Raw genomic sequence first — 14463 nt, 5'->3', positions numbered from 1 at the left:
GTCAGGGCTCAGGGTTTTTTTCTTCTAGAAAGCCAGTAGCCAAATTCTTTTCTAGCATACCAGTTCTTTGAACACATGCACTCACAGTAAGCAAAACTTCACTCAGTAGCCTCTTCCATCAATGAGCTTGTCGGCTCATGAAGGCCAATAGAAAATATGCATTATGCTTAGGTCATTTATAAAAATCCTAATAATTATGACTATATAACCTGCTTTATAGAAATCAACTGGTACCCCATAGAACCATTCCTATTAGGCAGGTAAAATAACAAAAATTACAAATATTACTAAAAACAGTATATTAATAGCATCAACAATGACTGTAATGGCTGTGTCTGGGTTTTGCTTACTATGAGTCAAGTCCTTAGCACTTAAACATGTACTAACTTAGGAAACCAGCAGGTACAGGTATGGTAATTTTCCTCCTCACTCCACAGATCATGAAATTGGGTCTGTGAAGAACATGGACATTGATGTTTTCTGCTGCTCAGAAACCAAGTGTTAAGGGGCAACGTGGCCCTTGGAAAATGGAAATCCTTCTCCAAGAAGAACAGGTGATTCAACTAATGGGTCAAGTCCAGAAAGATCAGACAATCTCAACAGAGAGGGAGGATGTAGGAACAGGGTGGAGAATGGCCACTGTGTATTTATATGAGGGTAGAGAGTATGTACCGAGGCTGGGGACTGAAGTGAGCGTGAGGGGCTGAGGGATGTTTTTTCTCTCCCCTAGACCTGAACACCATGGAACCAGGAAGCATCTTCCACCCTAGTAATTGATTGATGCACATATCCTGTGGGTGGTGAAAGTGGATTATTAATGGACAAAAGACATCGTAGATAATGAGGTGCTTTCTAACCCTCTATGTGGCCACATTATATTAGCAGATATACAGGATATGTGTGGTGTCATTTGATGGAGTGGGGGTGGTAATTAAATCAAAGTTGGGATGGGAGAGATGGCTCAGAGGCTAAGAGCACTGGCTGTTCTTGCACAGGACCTGGGATTGATTCTCAGTACCCATATGGCAGCTAACAACTGTCTGTAACTCCAGTTCCAGGGGATCCGGTGTCCTCTTCTGGCCTCTGTAGGCACTGCATGCATGTGGGTGTACTTAGACACATGCAGGCAATACACTCATACACATAAAATAAAACTAATAAATAAAATATCAAAAAGGAAGCATAATCAATAGGGGTAAAAATGTGAAAAAAATCTAGCTGAGAAACACTGGATTCCAGGAAAATATAAGAGAAATTACAGTTGGAGAACTACAGACTGTAACTGTTAAAAGCTGAGAAGGACCTCAGAATTCTAGGAGCAACAAGCAGTTTGTCATTGAAAACTGATTTTAAAATTATTACCAAGCATCTCAAACTGTCTTTGAAATGATAGAGAAGGCATTGGCTATCTCCAAGTTAAAATGCTCTAATATCTAGATCACAGATTTCATTTCAATAACAGATATTCTTAGTGAATTGCTCAGCGCCAACCCAAAACAGCCCATACCTTTCAGGGAGTGGTTAGTGAAGCTGATGGTGAGTTCACGGCTCATTTGCAACACGATTTGCCCTTGAATGTGCATATGTTTCAGGTAAAGTATCTTCCTGCCTTGTAAATATCTGATCAGAAGCTCAGCCTGGAGGGTAATGTTTTCTGCTTTGATCCAGAGTCCTGACAAAGTTTCCTCCTAGACATGTGAGGTGGGAAAATTCATGCCTAACTGGCTTTGTCAAGATAGTGCACACACTTTAGTGTGTTTGGGATTTGGTGTTGCCCAGGCATTCCATGGTTATCTCATACTCAATCAACTTCAGAACAGAAAGTTTACATTATTAGAGCTACTGATCTGCTGGTGATTTTATTTGGCCAACATCCTTCAAAATAGATTTATTTTATCCTATTTTTTAAAGCTACTTGTCAACAGCAAGAAAGACTGATTGGTCCTTTAAGTATCCCCAGCCATTATGACCCAGGATGGCATGGTTCTGTCAACTTCTATACCACTCTCCCAAGGAAGAAACAGCAGCTTTGCACTGATAGTTACTTAATAAATATTTCACAAGTATGAAAGCAAAGTACATTATTTTTGAGCATGTTTAGAAGTATCTCAGGGCACAAGATTTTAATGTGAAAACATAAGATTTTTTTGGGGGGGGTTGGTCTTTATGAGACAAGGTCTCTCTGTAGCTTCAGCTGGCCTGGATCCACTATGGAGACCAGGCTGGCCTTGAACTCGAGATCTGCCTGCCTCTGCCTCCTGAGTGCTAGGATTAAAGGTGTGCAACATGTTAGATTTTACAACTAACCCTTAGATATTTTAATGTGTTTCAGAAAAACAGAAATGCTAGAACTCCTATTAGTTAGGGCTCTATATTAGTCAAAGTTTACATTGTGTATACAATTATAAAAGGAAGATTTATTAGATTGACTCATGTGACCTACAATAGTGTTCTTCAGGCTGGACAGCTGGGGAGACCAGTAGCTACTCAGTTCAAGCAGTGGAAAGCCTTAGAATAAAGTAGACCAATGGTACAGCCCCACTGGGGGGCTGAGGACCCAGAATCCCACAGCATAGGTGCTGGTTGGTGCAAGAACAGATTCAAAGGCTGAAGAATGTAGGCTGGTATCCATGGAAACCTACCTGAGTCTTCCTGCCTGTTGTGGTGATGCACATTTGTAATCCCTGCACTCCAGAGACTGAGGCAGGAGGATTTTGAGATTCAGGCTAGCCTGGGCTACATAGAAAGACTTCGTATCCAAAGGAAGGGAGAGGGAGAAAGGAAGGAAGGGACGGAGGGAGGGAGGGATGGACAGAGGGACGGAGGGATGGGATCCAGGGAGGGAGGGAGGGATGGAGGGACGGACAGAGGGAGGGAGGGAGGGACAGACAGAGGGATGGAGGGACGGAGGGAGGAAAGGAGGAAGGGAGGGAAGGAGGGAGCCACAGAAAAGGGAAGGGCCCGGAGTACAGAGAAGAAGAAAAAAAACCCCTGCCCCCCACTCATCGCAAGTTGAGAATGAACACCCGCACCCGCGCCCACTCCTCCCTCTGTGGTCTTCGCTGTCTTTGAGTCCCAGCCACTACAGTGTCACTTGGTTCCCACTCAGTTGATGTCCTTCTAATGTCATACAAGTCCAAATTCAGTAAAGTCCTACTTCATCTTTCTCTTCCATTTTATGACTCAACAATTTTCCTTACTTATTTTATAACACATATATTCCTGATTACCTGTTTCTTTGCTTGTTTGGTACTGTGGATTTAACTTAGGGCTTCTTATATGACTAGCAAACACTCTTCCACCGAACTCCATCCCCAAGCCCCTATAAAAAATATTTTTTTTTCAGAGAAGGTCTAAATTGACCAGGCAGACCTTGAAGTGACCTCCTGCCTCAGCCTCCCAAGCAGCTTGGATTAAAGACCGTGCTATGAGGCCGGATAAAATGAGTATTTACTTCTAATAGAAAAAAAAAAAAAAAAAAACCAGTATTACTAACAACAATCCCACACCTGGTATGCTTGGGTTACAAATGTGCATCAAAACTGGCTAGGCATACTCAAATCAATTTGAGTATGATCTCCTTGGCATATGTAAGACCCTGGGTTCAATCTCCAGGAAAAGAAAGAAGGAAAGAAAGAAAGGGGAAGTGAGAGAAAGAAAAACAGAAATGGAGAGAAAGAAGATAGAGCTCTGAGCATTCATCCATGACTTAATTAATTAATCCATTCATTCATTCAACTAGCCCTTGGGGAGGAATGATCTCAGGCCAGGCAGTATTCTAGAACTTGAGATTTTAACAACCAAGTGAGAAAAAGATGAAGCCTGTACTCACAGAGCTCATATTGTAGTGGGTGTGAACAGAAAAATTAAAAATGAACGTAAGTCTAAAGCCAGGTGTGGTGGCACACACTTTTAGTCTCAGCATTTGGGATTGTAGAGGCAGGCAGATCGCTGTGAGATTGAGGCCAGCCTGGTCTACATAGCGAGCTCCAGGTCAGTTGGGACCACAGGGAGACCGTGTCTCAAAAAGACCAAAAATCAACCACCAACCAACCAACCAACCCACTAACCAACCAACCAATAACATAAGTCTGAAGGCTATGAAGAAGACGGTAGGGGCAGGAGATGAATGTGTTGCTTAAATGAGTTGGTCCCACAATTTGAACAGATCTAGGGACATCTGAGGACAGCTTTGAAGATTTTTTGTGAAAAAAGTAAATTGTACAGGTTGTTGCAAAAAGAATGCTCTACGGTGGGGCTTGGCAAGTATCTCAGTGGTTAGAGAGCTTGTCTAGACTCCACAAAGTCTTGGGTCAGGATCCACAGCACTGCATAAACTGGGCATGGTTGTGTTGTTACAAGCCTAAGATCCCAGCACTCAAGGGATAGGAACAGGCAGATCAGGAGTTCAAGATCATCCTCAGCTACAGGGCAAGTTCAAGACCTGCCTAGGCTACCTTGTTTCAAACAAACAAAACAAATGTTCCCTTCCCTAAGCAAGGGACAATGAGCTTAGCTGGGGTGTTTTAAGTTGTGGGTAAAGATGCAAACCTGAACAGTCTTTTATAAGGCAAACATTGCCTGGAGCATTTATGTACTCTGGATTTCCATCTATTTAAACTTTCCTGGTCCTTTAAAATGTCTCTCTAGTAAAATTCCCTAAAGGAATTTTATCCTTCCAAAGAGATCTGGTTTCTCACCCCCGAATCCAAGAACAATTTGGCTCAGATAACTCCATTTTAAAAGTTAACATGTTTATAGATTGTAAACACACATCCAGGGTTAAGACTTTGCCAAAAATTATGATATTTCTCCCACCTCCTCCCCTGACACTTAGCTGCCTGGTGACTGCCTTGTCCAAGATGCTCTGGAAGCCCAAATGGCAACATCTGTAATTGTTCTGGGACTGTCCAGAAATTTCAAGTCAGTGGGCAACACTTATTATAGTTTAAATCAGGAAGGACTTAGGAAACACCTGCTACGGAACCCTTGGTGGTCCAACCTGAGTGGAGAGTTAGTTATTTCTTTGTTGAGATGACTATTTGCATACAGGGTGGGCTTGGTCCTTAGTAGTGTGATTTGGGTTGGTGTTTGAGTCCGCGTTTGAGCAAAGCTGGCTTAATACATATGCCTTGACCAGTAGAGCTTTGGATCAGGCTTCTGTTTCCTTGGATTCCTGTAGCTAGGGAGAGATTTTAAGGGAGGGGACCGGGCTGCCAGTATCCAGTCTGTTTCTGCTGTTCACAGTAAAATGAGATGTTTGTCTCTTACAGGTCTGAAAAATTATCCCGTTCCCTACAGTCTCTGGTGCCTTTAATCCATTTACTCTCTACCGCCATTGAAAAAGCCCACTTTCCCAGAAAAGTTGCGTGGGTGTGTGCGTGTGTGCGTGTGTATGTGCGTGTGTGTTTGTGTGTGTGTGTGTGTGTGTGTGTGTGTGTGTGTGTAAATCCACATTGCTGTCAATGAGGCTGTATAATGCCTTGTCTTCCATGAACGGAGCAGGCTGCCCAGTTGCAAACAGAATCCTGGCCAGCACAAGAATAGTCACGTTTAACATATGCGATCCATGGAATGTGACACGCAGCAGCAAGTCTAACCTGTCACTCATGTGGAACTAAGTTTCTTCCTCATCAAATGACTCCTTTTGAACCTTTCAAAACCACCCTCTGGTTGGACACACAAATACAGATGTCTGCCATCTAGTGGCAGCCAGCAGTATGAGCTGCCTAAAATTTCCAGAAAACAGTCAATGCACTCTTGGAGAAAAATGTAACTCAACTCCATATTTAAGAAACGTGAACAAGAAGAGTAGGGCTGTTCAGAAGTCCCCTTGTGAATATGAGAACGGGTCCTGTGTATTTTCATGAAGACATAAACCCCATAAAGGGATGAACTGTGCTTATTCATCCCCTCATTGCTAGCTCTTAGAACTCAGCCTGACATAATTCAGGAACTTAAAGAATTTAATGAACAAATGAATGGCCAGGAGAAATTCTGGAAATAGACCACACTCTAAATCACCTGTCTCTAGGGATTTTACTGTCATAAGATATCTAAAAGTCTCAGAATAGGATGATGGTTAATTTTGTTTTATAATAGTTAATGATGTACTACTTTCTGTTAAATTTGTGGAAAAGCAGTTATTGTATATAAGTATTTAAATGTGCTCATTTAAAGAAGACTCAGGTAAAATGTCCTGTTAGAGATGGATAAAGCAAACTATGTCCATGCTTTTGAATATTCATGCCAATCAATACACTGTGCATATAGAGCGACGGTTCTAGTCTATCTTATCACAAATTTTTGGCACCCTACTGCTGATATCAGTAATTTTTATGATATACTTGCTCAAAGATATGACACTTAGCAAAGCATCATATACCTGTTAAGACATATTGTGTTGTGTTGGGGAATGTAGTTCAGTAGTAGATTGCTTGCCTAGCACATAGGAGGCCCTAGGGTTAAATCCTCAGCATTACACGGAAAACAACTGTTCTATGACAGCTCCATGACACAGGGTAACAAACTATTAAAAATGTTAAGACTAGCTTACATTTGAGATACAGTTTCTGTTTTCTAACCTCTTATGAACATCGCTAACTGTATTTTTCAAAAACAAAAAAACCAATCTATTTAGATACAGCAGGGTACACTGATGGAAGAAGTTTCACCTTAATTCTCCACCTGAGATCTGTCTTCACTTGACTATGCTTACACTCTGCTGTGCAAAAGCTCTTCACCCTTCACAAAGCCTGAAAAACATTCTAAATTGAATGACTCATTTTACCAGGGAGAAAAGCTCAGCTAATGTACCCCTTGTGTATCTAGCTATTAATCTACTCATGAAAAAAAGTAGAAAATGTTTTTCTTTCTTCAATTTGCAGGTCTTGAATTTTAGCAAAGGGAAGAATCAGGCTGGAAGTTTATTTAGAATTCAGAGTAGCAGCTCCAGGCCCTGTTGAGATTCAGCTGGTTTGGGTACCATTCCCATGGCTCAGCGACCGTATATGGTACCAGGCATAGCTTGGTGCACAGTTTTAGAAAGATTATACTTATGATAGGCAATATTGATTGTAGTTTAACAATATCTAAAATCGCCTAGGAGACAAATGTCTGGGCATATCGGTGAAGGATATTCACTGCAATGGAATCACCTTAACTGCTGATAATGCTATCCCACGGTGGAACTAAGTAAAAAGGGCAATGCAAACCAAGCACAAGCTACCTTCTTTCTGTGTCTCCTAGCTGCAGATGTGGTGTGTGACCAGCTGCCTTAGACTTCTGCCACCTTCATCCCCCACCATGATGGACTATATCCTCAAACTGAGTCAAAATAAACCCTTCTTTCCTTTAGGTTTTTTTTATTAGTTATTTTGTCACAGTACTGACATCGGTAACTAAGGCAATCCAAAATCTCCTGGGGGGAAGACCTTTTCAATGGTTACCAAGAACTTTCAGCACAGCTGTCTATTTATGAGAGTTGACAATCAAAAATGACAGCTTGAAAAATCCTGGCCATTGCATTCAGTTGCCAAGAGGAGTCATTGGAGGATGCCATCACAAAGAACCTTGTCCTTAACACAGGAGGGTGACCAGTGTCTCCACACAGACCATGCACCAGGCTGGTGAAGCTTTGAATCTCAGCTGGAGAAATTCTGTTATGTTTCGTATCACAGCCAATGGAGGCTGCTTCCTATTTTGTAATAAATAAACAATTTTTCTAATACCAAGGAACCTGAATTTCTTCTTCTCCCCAGCAGGAACAGTACTAAATACTTCTACAGTGCTTACTGGGGATTTATAATGTGTCAGACACTGCATTAGGACTTTGGGATGTAACAGTGAATAAAATCCAATTCTCAACCTTCCCAGGCACCTACAGCATCATTCAGTTTACTGAGATTTAACCATTCTTTGGACTTGAGTATAGCAAAGCAATGGGTGAGCTCTAACCCAAAACATACTGTGGTGTGTATGCATGTGTCTGAGAGGCAGAGAGAGAGAGAGAGAGAGAGAAAGAGAGAGAGAGGTTGACTGCAAGACATTGTCATGAAAGCAAACGGAGAGACCTCTGGCACAAACTAGAAAGCCCAGACATAAACCCACGCCTTTGGTAGCCAACTAATTTGTGACAAAGATGCCAGGAACACACAGAGGAGAAAGGACGCTCTATTCAATTAGTGTTGTCTGGGAAAACTGAGTGTCCACATGTAGAAGAAAAAAAGTACCTTGTATGCTGTACAAATACCAACTCCCAAAATCACCCCCAAACATATCAATCACATACACATCAGACTGAAGCTGTTAGACTACTAGAAGAAAACGTAACGAGAAAGCTTTATGACATGGGTCTTGGCCATGGTGTTTTGGATATGACCCCACAGCACAGGTAACAAAGTGGGATTACATCAAACTAAAAGGCTTCTACACAGAAAACAGTAAAAATCCACAGAGTCTAGAGACAAATATCTGAGCACCTCTTGAAATAAGGTAGACAAATAGATTGTATATGATGAACTACCAGGGAAGACTAAACCACAGTGAAATCTCACCTTGTACCTGTTATGATGCTAGTATTGGAAAGTAAGTGTTGGCAAAGATGCAGATAAAAGTAAATCTTTAATGTTGTTAGGAACTTAAAGTAAGGCATCCACTATGGAAACAGGTTCCTCAAGAATTAGGAAGAGAACTATTACACGAGCTGACCTTGGGCATATACTCAAAGGAAATGAGATCAGTGTGTCAAGGCGCTGTGGGTCTGCCTGCACTCATGACAGCATTATATTCAATAGCCACGCTATGGAGGCAACCTGTTTCCAAAGATGGATGAATGGATAAATAAAATGTGAGACACACACCAGAATACCTTTAAATGAAGAAAACGCTCCACCTGCAGCTACACGAATGGACTAGGGGACTTTAGTTCAACGGAACGAGCCAGGCACAGAGAGACAAACACCACATGATCTTGTCTAGATCTGGAATCTGAGGAAGTCAAACTGAGCAGAACGGTGGTTTCCAGGGGTTATGGGAAGTAAGAGTGTGGAAATCTTGGTCAAAGGGTGCAGAGTTTCCAGTTGTAATGATGAGTGAGCTTCGGAGATCTATGGCCCAGCACAGCGGTTCTGCCTAATGATCATGTACAAAGTAAGTTTGAGAAATGACAAGAGAGCAGATCTTACATGTTCTTACAAAAACACTAAATATGTCAGGTGACTAATATGACAGGTCCCTTGATTTAGCTACATTGTAATATATGTACATGTTAAACAAGATCATGTTGTGCATCAATTCTAACTGCTAATTGCAGGGGACGTGACGAGAAGTTGCCTAGATAAAATGTATTCTTATGACATCATCATCCCCTCATCATTACCTGTCCCTTCTTCCAGAAAGTCCTCCCTTCTATACTGACTGTATCAGTCACTTTTCTGTTGCTGTGATAGAAACATTGACCCAAGCAATTTATAGAAGGAAGAGTTTATTTGAGCTTACGGTTCCAGGGGAATTACAGTCCGTCATGGCAGGGAGGCATGGTGGCAGAGGTGGCTGGAGCAGGAGCAGCAGAAGCTAAGCTCTCACATCATCACACAGACACAGGAAGCAAGAGAGCAACTGGAGATCTGGCAAGGCTTAAGAACTCTCTAAGCCCACCGCCAGTGACATGCATCCTCCAGGATAGCCACACCTTCTAAAACCTCCCAAACAGCGCCACCATGTGGGGACAAAATGTCCAAACACTTGGAGTCTATGGGGGACATTTTCATTCAAACCATCACACTGACCTTGAAATTCATTTCTTTGTCCATTGTGGTTTTGGAGGGTTTCAGGCCTCTAAAGAGATCTTGGGTCCAGTATATCACTTAGTCTGTTTTGATATGCCTTAAAAGTATTCACTTGTTATTTTTCTCTCATTAACATCTGGGCATATTTTGATAGGATTAGTTTTATGCTATGTATTTCTAAGTTACATACTGATCACTCCCAGAACAATCTGAGAATGCTTATATTACAATGAAAATTGAGAAGAATGTTATAAAAAAGAGTAGTAAACACTGGAAAATAAACAAAATTGGTGACTATGATTATGTGCTATTTTTAGGTCTGAATTTCCCAATAGTCAGTGCAAACTATAAACAAAGATGGCTGAATTTTATTTTAAGATAATAGCTTTCATTATCCCCAAAGAGGTTTAATTTTCCCTGCTACTAATTCTGTAAGAAATATAAGCTATCCTAAGGAAGAGAGATAAAACCAAAAAATTAAATACTGAGGAGTTTGAAAGATGTAGAAATATTCTTCACATGATTTAGCTTCTCTGGAGCACAGTAATATGGCGTGCTTTCAAAACAGCAACTCCTATCTTTTCTTATAGTATACATTTGCATTTATTTTCCATCAGTTTTGCTGATACCCTTAGATCCCTCAAACATATTTCTGCCTCCCTCTACCTAAAAAGATCTAACATAAAACAGATTTTTAATTATTTTTATTTTATGTGTAGGAGTGTTTTGCCTCCATATATGTAAGTGCACCACATGCATACAATGCCTGTGGAGGCCAGAAGAGGGAATTGGATCCCCTGGAACTGGAGTTACAGATGATTGTCTCTCAACATGTGGGTGCTGGGAACTGAACCCAGAGCCTCTGCAAGAGCAGCCAGTGCTCTTACCTAACCACTGAGTCATTCCTCAGAAGTTTTTTAAAATATAGACTTTCCCTATGTTGTCCAGGCTTCTCTTGAACTCTGGGCTCAAGTGAACCTTCTGTTTCACTTCCTAACAGTTGGGACTACAGACTTGGGCCACTAGACTTTGTTTTAATTCTGTTTCTAACATAGCAAAAACAAACACTCATCATCTTTAAGGATTATCCTTGCAAAATACACACCTGTTTTCACAGATGTGAAAAATGTGAAGTTCACATATCAACCTAAAGTTCAGTAGCATGAATGTGCACCATCCAACATGATGATTGTAATGTGGCATCGAAGTGAACGATCATTCTCTCTCCATGAACTCACCACTGCTAAAGCGTCAGACTATCTTGGTCCTTCTCAATATTTGTGCCTTATTCTTACAGATCCAAGCTGTCTTATGCAATCCTGGGAGCAGAGACTGCTCAAAAAAAGACATGTTTAACTGATAAGAAATTCAGAGCAAACATTTCTACACTGAGAGACCATTTTAAGTGGATTGATTTTTATGCAGTTGAATCAGTCAATGATTTGGAATGAACTGCAGATTTTAAAAATAGGGAGGTGGATTTACATATCTAGTCGAGTTGAAAAAGTCTATTATTATCTTAGGTTTGTAGAGAGTAGAGCTAGAACATGTATTTGTTAGTCAGCTTTCCAGCACTACTGCAAATACCTGAGACACATCAATTTACAAAGAGAAAAGGTTTGTTTTGCTCACAGTTGTGGAAGTTTCAATCCATGACTTATTGACCCTATGGCTCCGGGGTTTATGGAAGCTTGGTATCACGGTTACAGCAAGTGGTAGAGCAAAACCATTCACCTCATGAGCAGAAAGGAAAGAGATGGAGAAGAAGAGGCTGGAGTCCTATAATCCTATGTAAGGACACAGCCCCAATCACCTAAAAGCCTTTCACTCCACCTTTTAAATGTTCCTACCACTTCTCAATAACATGAAGCAAGGGACCAAACCTTTAACACACAGGCCTTGGAGGACACAGCAGTACAGAGAACCATCGGAAGATTATGTATCAAGCTAGTAATCATGGTTGCCTATGGGGATGTAGAGTCATGGTTACTTTCAATATTGAATAGTTATGAAATTCAAATTTTATAAGATATATATTATTTATATAATGAAACAATCAGAAAAAGCACTGTACTTACATATTTTATACACTGATGTGTATATCCATCATCTAATGGAAAGACTAACTGTCCTGGAGTATGGTACAAGAGAAATGCCAAGTGGCATCTTACCTAAGGGTTCTACAGTCTGATCTCTGAAATAATTTACACATACACACACGCACGCACACACACACATACACACACACACACACACATCTTTTGAGCAATGGGAATGTTGGGTCTTGAACATAATTTTAGTTGGTACCTGAAAGTAATATAAGTATATAAGCCCACATCTGTTTCCTTGTTTATGCATTTTCATCATCAGTGCATCAAAGTTTATCTTCTTACAGATGTGCTTAAGCAGCACGTGGTCCCATTGTTCCAGGGCCTCAGAGGCTGAGTGAAGGCTGGGGTGATGTGCCTCCTCCTGTGGGTGAAGCTGCTCAGATATCACATATATATTTCACACACACACCCCACACACACACACACACACACACACACACACACACACACACACACACACACACCAAACAAGAGCGAAGGAGATCACTGATAAGCCCGAGATTCTGTTTTCCTCAGAGACAATTTCCTAGGGAGAAATGCTGTTTCAAATAATCCTTGATAAATTGCTGAAGTCTGGATCCCTGGAGACTTGGAAGAGAGGGCATCCTACCTTGCACAAGGACAGACCACAAGGTACAGCAAGTACTGAGGTTAGGAGAAGGGCAGCCTTGAGACTTGAGACTGATCTTAAAATGGAAATCAAGCCAGGGACCAGATGGAGCTGATGCCAGACATTTAGCATTATGCACTGTTAGTGGACAAAGATGTCCAAGTGGTGTTGAGGACAGGATGAAAATGATGAGCATTTAACTTCATAGAGGAATTTATGTCAAAGGGCTGTGTTTAACTTCAATGGGAGAAATCTATGCAAAAGGGTAGCAAAGAGAAACCGTAGTTAGAGATGATCCACAGAGCTGTCAAAAGGGCTAAATAATTTTGATTTTGATTTTAAATATTTTATAATTTAATTAACTAGTTAATTAATGAAATGTACACGAGTGTTTTTCCTGCATGTATGTAACTGCACCATGTGTGTGCAATGCCTGTGGAGGTCAGAAGAGGGAGTCAGGTCCCCTGGAACTAGAGTTATAGATGACTGTTATTTGCCATGTGGCTGATGGGATCCAAACAGGGGTCCTCTGCAAGAGCAGTCAGTGTTCTCAACTGCTGAACCATCTCTGTAGCCTTGATTTTTCTCCTTAATGTGGTCTGAGCCCAAATGAGTCTCCGCCCCCTGGGAGCCCCTTAGAGATGTGCTTCTCAGCCTCTGCCCAGACCTCACAGAGCCTGCATTTCACCAAGTTCCTTATGTAGCTGAATGTGCATTAAAGTTGGAGGAGCAGTGAACTGAGGTGCTGTTAGCAGCAAAGGAAAGTAGCCAAGAAGCTTGAGATATGATTTGTTTGGGTATTAGAATCCGGTATCTGACAGGAGGCAGGAGGTAAGGGAAGGAGCTGACTCAAGCTTATTCAGAACTGTAGGATTACCGCCCTGTTCACAGAAGTGGGAGCCCCAGGAGAGAAGCAGGAGGAGGGCCTCATGGGACCTCCAGGAGTAGAGGTGTTGCCTCCTGAAGCCAAGTCAGCTGGGGAGGAGGAGATGCAACTCCTGTTGAATGGGAGGAATATGGACTAAGCTGAAGAAGAAACAGCAGAGCTAGCACATGGTGGCAACCAAGTGGGGGGTGTTGAAGCCCACATTAGGTGGGAGAGGAGGGTCAGAAGCTAGGTGGAAGGAAAACTAGAATAGAAGAGTCCAAGACAGACACGGTCCTGACAGGAGAGTTAGATACATTGCTATGAGACGAAGGAACTGGCAAGGAAATGTTACTGGTTTGTGACTCAGAGGTTATGGGTAACTTTTGGGAAAACACTTTCTGTAATCTTTGCAAGGAGGGAGGCCAGAAGGCCGAAGTTTTGTGTCAAGCAATGGGGAGATTTAGGGAGGTGTGTGTGCTATTCTCTGAGTAGAGATGAAAAGGTTAAGAAGGAACACAGCAAGTTAGAAGCTTTACACTCTGAATTAAGTTTAGAATCTTTTATCTATAGATTTTATTATTTTTATTTTATGTGTATGAGTGTATTGCCTTCATGTAGGTGGATGCACCTGAGTAGTGCAATGCCCATGGAGGTCAGAAGAAGGTGTCGGATACCCCAGAACTGGAGTTGCAGATGGTTGTTAGCTGCCATGTAGGTGCTGGGAACCAAACTTGGGTCCTCTGCAAGAGCAGCCAGTATTCTAAACTGCTGAGCCATCTCTCCAGCTCAACTCTAGACTCTTAAAGTCTTCCTTATGAAGTGCAGAAGTGTTCTCATCTTTCCTTGGTACAGGGAGGGTGTGCTGCTCACTGCTCTTAAGCATGGAGTGAGTGGCTCCGGAGTGTGGGTTTCTCAAGGCACGGAGGCTGCACACTGAGAAGTATGCCAATATGGCCGCAACATAGAAGGTACTTGTAATAGTTAATCTTGATTTTCAATGTGGTGGCATGAAAGTCATCTATGAAAGACGATGCTGAGCACACCTATGAGGAATCATCTGATGTGTATAAGTGGTAGGCACAGACA

The sequence above is a fragment of the Nannospalax galili genome, unplaced genomic scaffold (assembly GCF_000622305.1).
Source record: "Nannospalax galili isolate Female #2095 unplaced genomic scaffold, S.galili_v1.0 scaffold399, whole genome shotgun sequence".
In the NCBI taxonomy this organism is placed as follows: Eukaryota; Metazoa; Chordata; class Mammalia; order Rodentia; family Spalacidae; genus Nannospalax; species Nannospalax galili.
This window is presented reverse-complemented; position numbering follows the sequence as displayed.